Source organism: Trachurus japonicus, chromosome 9 (genome assembly GCF_045865225.1).
Source record: "Trachurus japonicus isolate A0001 chromosome 9, Traja_1.0".
Taxonomy (NCBI): domain Eukaryota; kingdom Metazoa; phylum Chordata; class Actinopteri; order Carangiformes; family Carangidae; genus Trachurus; species Trachurus japonicus.
Genome location: NC_140915.1, coordinates 7,300,114 through 7,307,320, shown reverse-complemented (window position 1 = coordinate 7,307,320; position 7,207 = coordinate 7,300,114). Strand labels below are relative to the sequence as shown.

General features: G+C 52.5%; 1 long non-coding RNA gene across 1 annotated transcript; it reads left to right on the top strand.

Annotated features, from left to right (window-relative positions):
* Positions 1 to 245: 245 nt before the first annotated feature.
* Positions 246 to 884, top strand: LOC146980859 (uncharacterized). The gene is made up of 3 exons (XR_015036632.1): positions 246 to 515; positions 594 to 667; positions 744 to 884. It is a non-coding gene; the product is annotated as an uncharacterized LOC146980859 (long non-coding RNA).
* Positions 885 to 7,207: the final 6,323 nt, after the last annotated feature.

The window sequence follows — 7,207 nt, the reverse complement described above, 5'->3', positions numbered from 1 at the left end:
CATAGCCAAAGCTACACTACAAGGTGTCTGCCAAGCAACACCACTGCAAACCAAATTGCTTCTTTTTAAAGTGTGACCGGGTGAGTCATCTCCCTCCTGGTCACTGCATGGCGCTGTTGTCAGCCTGGCGCAGGTTAATGGGGGGACGGCACTGTTAGGTGATTAAAACAGCTGTGTTGGTCGACATTGTCCCTCTCTGCTCCTGCTGTGCGGTGCGTGCGGTGCGTGCGGTGCGTCCGGTGAGCTGGCCGGCGTGCTTGTTTGTGTCTTCCCGTCGTATCATTAAGGTAGGAATTCTGCGTATTTGCTGGTTTGTGTTTGCTGTTATTGGGCCTGAGGCCTCATCCTTTCGCTCCGTTGCAGTGTTGGAGCAACGGCGAGCTGGTGGAGCGACGCTGTGTGTGTGATTGGGACAGGTGTGTTTGGTCGCTGTTCTCCCTCTCTGCCTCTGCCGTGCGGCGCGTTCGGTGAGCGGGCTGGCGTGCATGCCCGAGTCTCCCCGTCATATCACTAAGGTAAGCATGCCGTGTTAGTTATTGTTTGGTGTTTTACTTTTATTGGCCCTGGGGCTTCATCCTCCCGCTCCGTTGCAGTGCTCGGAGCGGCGGTGAGCCGGAGGGAGCGGGCGGTTCTGGTGGGCGCGTGTTGGGTGCAGTAGAGCTCAGAGGTAGGCTGCTCTAATTGTCTGTTGCAGTTTTACATCATTGCGCTAGTTGTGACACTGTCTCTCTCTTGCTTTACAGCGGGGCGCTGTAACCAGCGGCCCCCACTCTCCTAGTTCTGCACACTATCCTGCGTCCTGGTGTGTTCCGGTCATCGGCCACCACGATGTTTGCTGCTGTTTTGTTTGGCTCGATTACATGGTTTTGATTAAATGATTGTTGTTGCCGACGATAGCGACCTCGGAGACATTTAAACATTTATTTCTTGTTTTCCTCTTTCTTTTGTGGGGGGGCGGGTTTGATAATTGTTTAATTGTTTTCTTCTAATTTGTATTTGAATATTTTAAGAAGATTTAATTATGTTTAATTTGGTTTGGTATTATAAATAATATTTAATTGTTTTTGGTGTGTGTGAGGAGGTCAGCTAGACTGCGGCCATCTTAATTTTTCCCTCTCTCCCTGTGGACAGGTGCTGTAGTCCAGCGCGGCGGCCCAATCCCTGGTGGTGGCTTCTTCACTTCTCCATTGCGTGTGTGCAGTGTCACGGGTGATATTATTTTCTTGGTTTTTCTCCTTCCCCTTGGTTTGGTTTAGGGTCGCCGTGGCTGGCCCAGCCCTGTCCATTCCCCTTTCTTTGGCCCAGTCTTTTGTGAATGTGAAATATTTTGGCAACTATTGAAGTTTTATAGAAACAATATTGTGACAATAAATTATTATTCCTTTTGATACCTGAACTCTCCCCTGTGGTGATTCGAGCCTGCGTGACCTTTTTCATTTTTATAAAAATACAGTAACTATTTCCTGGGGCGAAACTCCCCAGGTGGCGTTGTTGGCAACCACTCATCATTACTCACCACTCCACCTCGCCACATCTTGGCGTTGTCGGCAGGATCGCCACATTTAAAGGGGCAGGGACGTGTTTTTTTTTTGTTGTGTTTGTTTTTTTTGCTATTGAGATTGATTTCTTTTTCTTTTTCATTGATATTATTGTTTCTAGTTACAGAGTCAAAACAGCAGCATCCATCCCAGGAACCAGACTTCGGTATTGTGAGTATTGGTGTTATTTCACAGCCATCATGGCGGATGAGGTACAGCGACTTAGGGATTTAGTGTCACAGCTAGAGGCAGACAATGAGCAGCTACAGCGGGAGCGCGCTGCTTCCCGGGACGTGCCCGGTGGAGCTGTTGCAGGTCCCTCCGGTTCAGCTAGCTATGCCCCATCTAGTGCTGCTACTGTCACGGAGCGGTTGGTTGTGGTTCCCAGGGACCGTAAATGTCCTTTGTTTAATGGGAAGACAGGTTTAGGGATAGCTGAGTGGACGGAGGAGATCGAGGCATGCATGCGGGTTCGCCACCTTTCCGCCGCCGACAAAGCCCTGTTCATTTTTGATCATTTAGATGGGGAAGCCCGAGAGGAGATCCGGTTTAGGCCCAGCACAGAGCGAGGAGATCCAGCTAAGATTTTTGCTATTCTGAGGGAACTGTATGGCTGTGCACAATCTTATGTAACGTTGCAGCAGGCCTTCTTCTCTAGGAGACAACAGGAGGGGGAGACTCTGCAGGAGTATTCCTTGGGCCTGCTGGCTTTGATGGAGCAGGTTGAGTGGTGCGCACCCGACGGGATTCCTAATGCTGGGGATCTTTTGCGTGACCAATTTGTAGAGCATGTTCTTGACAGTTCTCTCCGTCGAACGCTTAAACAGTACGTCCGTAGCAAGCCGACCGCTTCCTTGTTGGACGTACGCGCTGAGGCTATCAGATGGGAAAGGGAGGGCCAATCAAGTGGGTTTAGGGGGCGAAGCCATTCGTTACCATCAGCTTACGGTCTCCAGTATGGGGTGCAAAGCGACTCCCACCCACGTCATCCCGTTGCCCCTCCCAGGTCAGAGATGAGTGATTTAATGGAACTTTTGAAGCGTCAACAGGCCCAACTTGACCAGCTCACGCAGACTGTGGCTGCTCTGCAGGCCCCACGACCACCAGGGAATTTCTTTCGAAATGGTCCTTTAATTTGTCGAAGGTGTCAACAGCCAGGCCACATCGCACGGGAGTGCCGGGGCCCAACCGTACCCCCTCGTGCACGGGCCAACTCTTTTGGTGGTGCAAACCCTCAGGTTACCAGGGCGACCTCCTCGGCTCATCAGCCGGAAAACTGACACCCTCTGAGTTGGCGGGCCTCCGCTCAGATGGGGAAGTCAAGGGCTCACAGGAAGAGTTAGTTGCTGGTTTGATGTCGTCATGTCCAAAAATTGATGTTGTGTTTAGTGGTGTTCATGTCCCTTGTTTGGTCGACACTGGGTCTATGGTGTCCACCATTACTGAGAGCTTCTTTCAACAGCAGTTCTCATCTTGGGACCAGGATCGGCTTCGGTCGTGCAATTGGCTGCAGCTGCGTGCCGCTAACGGGTTAGAAATTCCCTATGTTGGTTACTTAGAGCTTAATGTTGTATTGTGTGGAAAGGTCATTCCTCGCTGTGGGGTGTTAGTCGTCAAGGACCCCCCCGGCACTGTGTCTTCCGTCCCTGGCATCTTGGGGATGAACGTCATTCGCAATTGTTACAGAGAGCTTTTTGGAACTCATGGTTCTTCCTTGTTCGCCTCGCCACCCGTGTCGCACGCTCCAGGTCCAATCTTTGAAGCGCTGCAGCAGTACCATCAGTCTTCAGTCAGCGAGCCAAACCCGTGCACAGGCACTGTGAGGGTCGGGGGTGAGTGGACGATACGGATACCTGGTGGGGTCCTTAGGCTTGTCGCCAGCACTTGTCCCGAGCAGGCCAGCGATCAGGCTGTGCTGTTCGAACCCTTGGAATCTGGTCTGCCATGTGGCTTGCTTGCTTCTCCCTGTCTTGTTCGTGTCATCCGAGGCACTGCTTACATCCCGGTGATCAATGTGGGGACGACAGATGTTCTTCTGTACCCTCGGACTCGTCTTGGCTCCCTCTGTGGGGCCCAGGTAATCAGTCTACCTCCGGGCGTGACTGAGGTTAAGTCGATCACCGCCAGTGTTTCTGCCCAGGGAGCAACCAGTGTAGCACAGGATGAGCTAGCATCTATTGACTTGGCTACATTGTCTGATGAGGACCAGAGGGAGGTGAGATCATTATTGCAGCGGTACCGTTCTGTCTTTTCCACCCACGATGGTGACTTGGGTTGCTCAAATCTCATATCGCATAACATACCACTGCTGGATGATGCGCCAGTCCGGCAGCGTTACCGCCGCATCCCACCCTCTGAGTACGAAGAGGTGAAGTCTCATATCAACCAGCTTCTTGAGACCAAGATCATTAGGGAAAGTTGCAGTCCTTATGCGTCGCCGATTGTTTTGGTCAGAAAGAAGGACGGGAAACTTCGACTATGTGTAGACTATCGTTTGTTGAACACCAAGACCCGGAAGGATGCATTCCCTCTCCCTCGCATTGAGGAAAGTTTGGATTCCCTCTGTGGTGCTCGTTGGTTTTCCACGATAGATCTGGCTAGCGGATACAACCAGGTTCCAGTTGCAGAGGAAGACAAACCCAAAACAGCATTCTGTACACCGTTTGGACTTTTTGAATTTAATCGAATGCCTTTTGGGTTATGTAATGCCCCAAGCACTTTTCAACGATTGATGCAGAGAATGTTCGGGGGTCAGCAAGGTCAGTCTTTGCTTCTTTACTTAGACGACATTATTGTCTTCTCTTCCTCCGTCAGCGAGCACTTACAACGGCTGGAGGCCGTTCTGGGCCGGCTCCAACAAGAAGGCCTGAAAGTTAAGCTGGAGAAATGTGCGTTCTTTCAGCAGCAGGTCAATTATTTGGGGCATGTTATCTCCAGCCAAGGTGTTTCCACCGACCCTGCTAAAATCGAGGCCGTGGCAAAATGGCCACGTCCACGCCAAGTGGCTGAGTTGCGCTCGTTTCTCGGCTTTGCGAGTTACTACAGGCGGTTTGTAGAGGGCTTCGCGAAATTGGCTGCCCCCCTTCACAAGCTGGTGGCGACTCTTGCTGGTACGAAGTCCAGAAGAGGGTCAGGGCAGGCCTTTAGTGATGCTTGGACGTCCCACTGCGAGGAGAGCTTTGAGGCCCTTAAGTCCAGGCTGGTTTCCGCTCCTGTGTTGAGCTATGCAGATTTCTCGCGTCCATTTATCCTGGAGATCGATGCGAGTTATAGTGGTTCGGGAGCTGTCCTTTCCCAGGAGACAGAAAATGGCGTAAGACCAGTGGCTTATGCTAGTAGAGGCCTCCGGCCCACGGAGCGCAACATGAGCAATTACAGCTCGATGAAACTAGAGTTCTTGGCACTTAAGTGGGCCATGTCTGAAAAATTCCGCGACTATCTGATGGGGCACAAGTGCATCGTCTTTACAGACAACAACCCACTGAGTCATCTCAATTCGGCCAAGCTTGGGGCGACAGAGCAGCGATGGGCTTCGCAGCTTGCCATCTTTGACTTTGAAATAAAGTATCGTTCGGGTCGCAGTAATAAAAATGCAGACGCGCTCTCCCGGAAGCCCGAGGTTGTATCCAGTGCCATCGGTCAACTCTTGCCTGGTACGCCAGTCCCCAAGGTCCTTCAGGAAGTGTCACGTCCAGCTCCTGGGGCGACGGTGACCCAGTCCATCGTTTCGGCCCTCCCAGGCCAGTCCACTGTCGACATTGGTTCCTTGCAGGAGGCGGATCCGCTTCTGAAGGAGGTCTTGTCTTTCTGGAGGAGGCAAACTCGGCCTTCTGCAGCTGAACGGCGTCAGCTTTCTCCATCAGTCATGGCGGTGTTACGTCAGTGGGACCGTCTGGTTAACCAAGAAGGGGTACTGCATCGTCGGATCTTCCTCCCGGAGGGTGGAGAGGGGATTCTTCAGCTCCTCCTCCCAGCAGTTCTCAAAGAGGAAACTTTGAAACAACTTCACGAACAGCATGGTCATCAGGGCGTTGAACGGACCACCGAATTGGTCAGGCGTCGTTGTTATTGGCCAGGAATGTTCCTGGACATAAAGAGATGGGTACAGGAATGTGAACGTTGTCAAGTTGCAAAAGACTCTGGCTCGGTGCCACATAGCTTTATGGGCCATTTGTTGGCCTCCCGGCCAAATGAAATTGTGGCTGTGGATTTTACACTGCTTGAGCCTTCCCGAAGTGGTTTTGAAAATGTTCTTGTCATGACTGATGTCTTTAGTAAATTTTCTGTAGCTGTCCCCACCCGGGATCAGCGGGCTTGTACCGTTGCTCGCGTTTTGTTACATGAATGGTTCTACCGGTACGGGGTTCCGAGTCGCATCCACTCAGATCAAGGTCGTTGCTTTGAGAGTCTGTTGATCAAACAACTTTGCTGCTTGTATGGTGTTAATAAATCCCGCACCACTCCATACCACCCTGCCGGGAATGGGCAGTGCGAACGGTTCAACAGAACTCTCCACAATCTTCTTCGCACCCTGCCAGTTTCACAGAAACAGGACTGGGCTTCTTGTTTGCCACAGCTGCTTTTCAGTTATAACAGCACACCACATCAGGTTACTGGCGAGTCCCCCTTTTTCCTGATGTGTGGGCGGGAGCCACAGCTTCCCATCGATTTCCTTCTTGGTCGAGTTAAGGACCCGGTCCCAGGCGAGGTACAGGATTGGATCATTGAGCATCAAGCGAGACTTGAGGTAGCATTTGAGGGTGCTAAGGAGCGGCTGTTGGCTGCTGCAGGCCGCCGAAAGGAGAGGCATGACCAGAGAGTCAGAGAGGTGCCTTTTCAGGTTGGTCAGTTGGTATATGTGCGGGACCTTGGTGTCAGAGGTCGGCGTAAGATTCAGGATGTCTGGAGCTCTTTGGTCTATCAAGTAGTGAAAGCTCCAGGTCAGGGTGCAGTGTACACTATCGCTCCTGTGGAGGCTTTGCATCAAGAGCGGACAGTACACCGTGACATGTTGAAGGCTGTCGTCAGGCCCGAGCCCCTTACTCCACCCCCGGAGGAGCAACCTCCCCCAGCTGTGCTGGAAGCTGACAGCGACTCTTCTGTTGATGATCTTTACTTGCTGGTTCCAGAAACCCCATTGCCCCTTACCCCAGTGGTGCCAAGCTCGGTTGGCTCCTCACGCCAACTTCGGAGAGACCACCTAGGAGGTGGGTCCAGCCCCGGCGCTGCTCCACAGCCGGGAGGTTCTGTACCAGCTCCGTCGCACCCTCCTAGGGATCCACCCTGTTCCAGTCAGCAGGCTCCACGTCGTACACCTCGTTTAACAGCTGGTCTGCACTCAAATGTCTATCATCTCCCACGCTCCATCTGTCAGGTAGATGGTGCTACCAATGAGCAGCCCGTACTTACCGCTCAGTCTGCTCACTTTAGGCCTTGGAGTTGAGGTTTCACGGTGGTTCATCGTCGGGACGCCGATGCAAGAAAGGTGGGGTAGATGTGACCGGGTGAGTCATCTCCCTCCTGGTCACTGCATGGCGCTGTTGTCAGCCTGGCGCAGGTTAATGGGGGGACGGCACTGTTAGGTGATTAAAACAGCTGTGTTGGTCGACATTGTCCCTCTCTGCTCCTGCTGTGCGGTGCGTGCGGTGCGTGCGGTGCGTCCGGTGAGC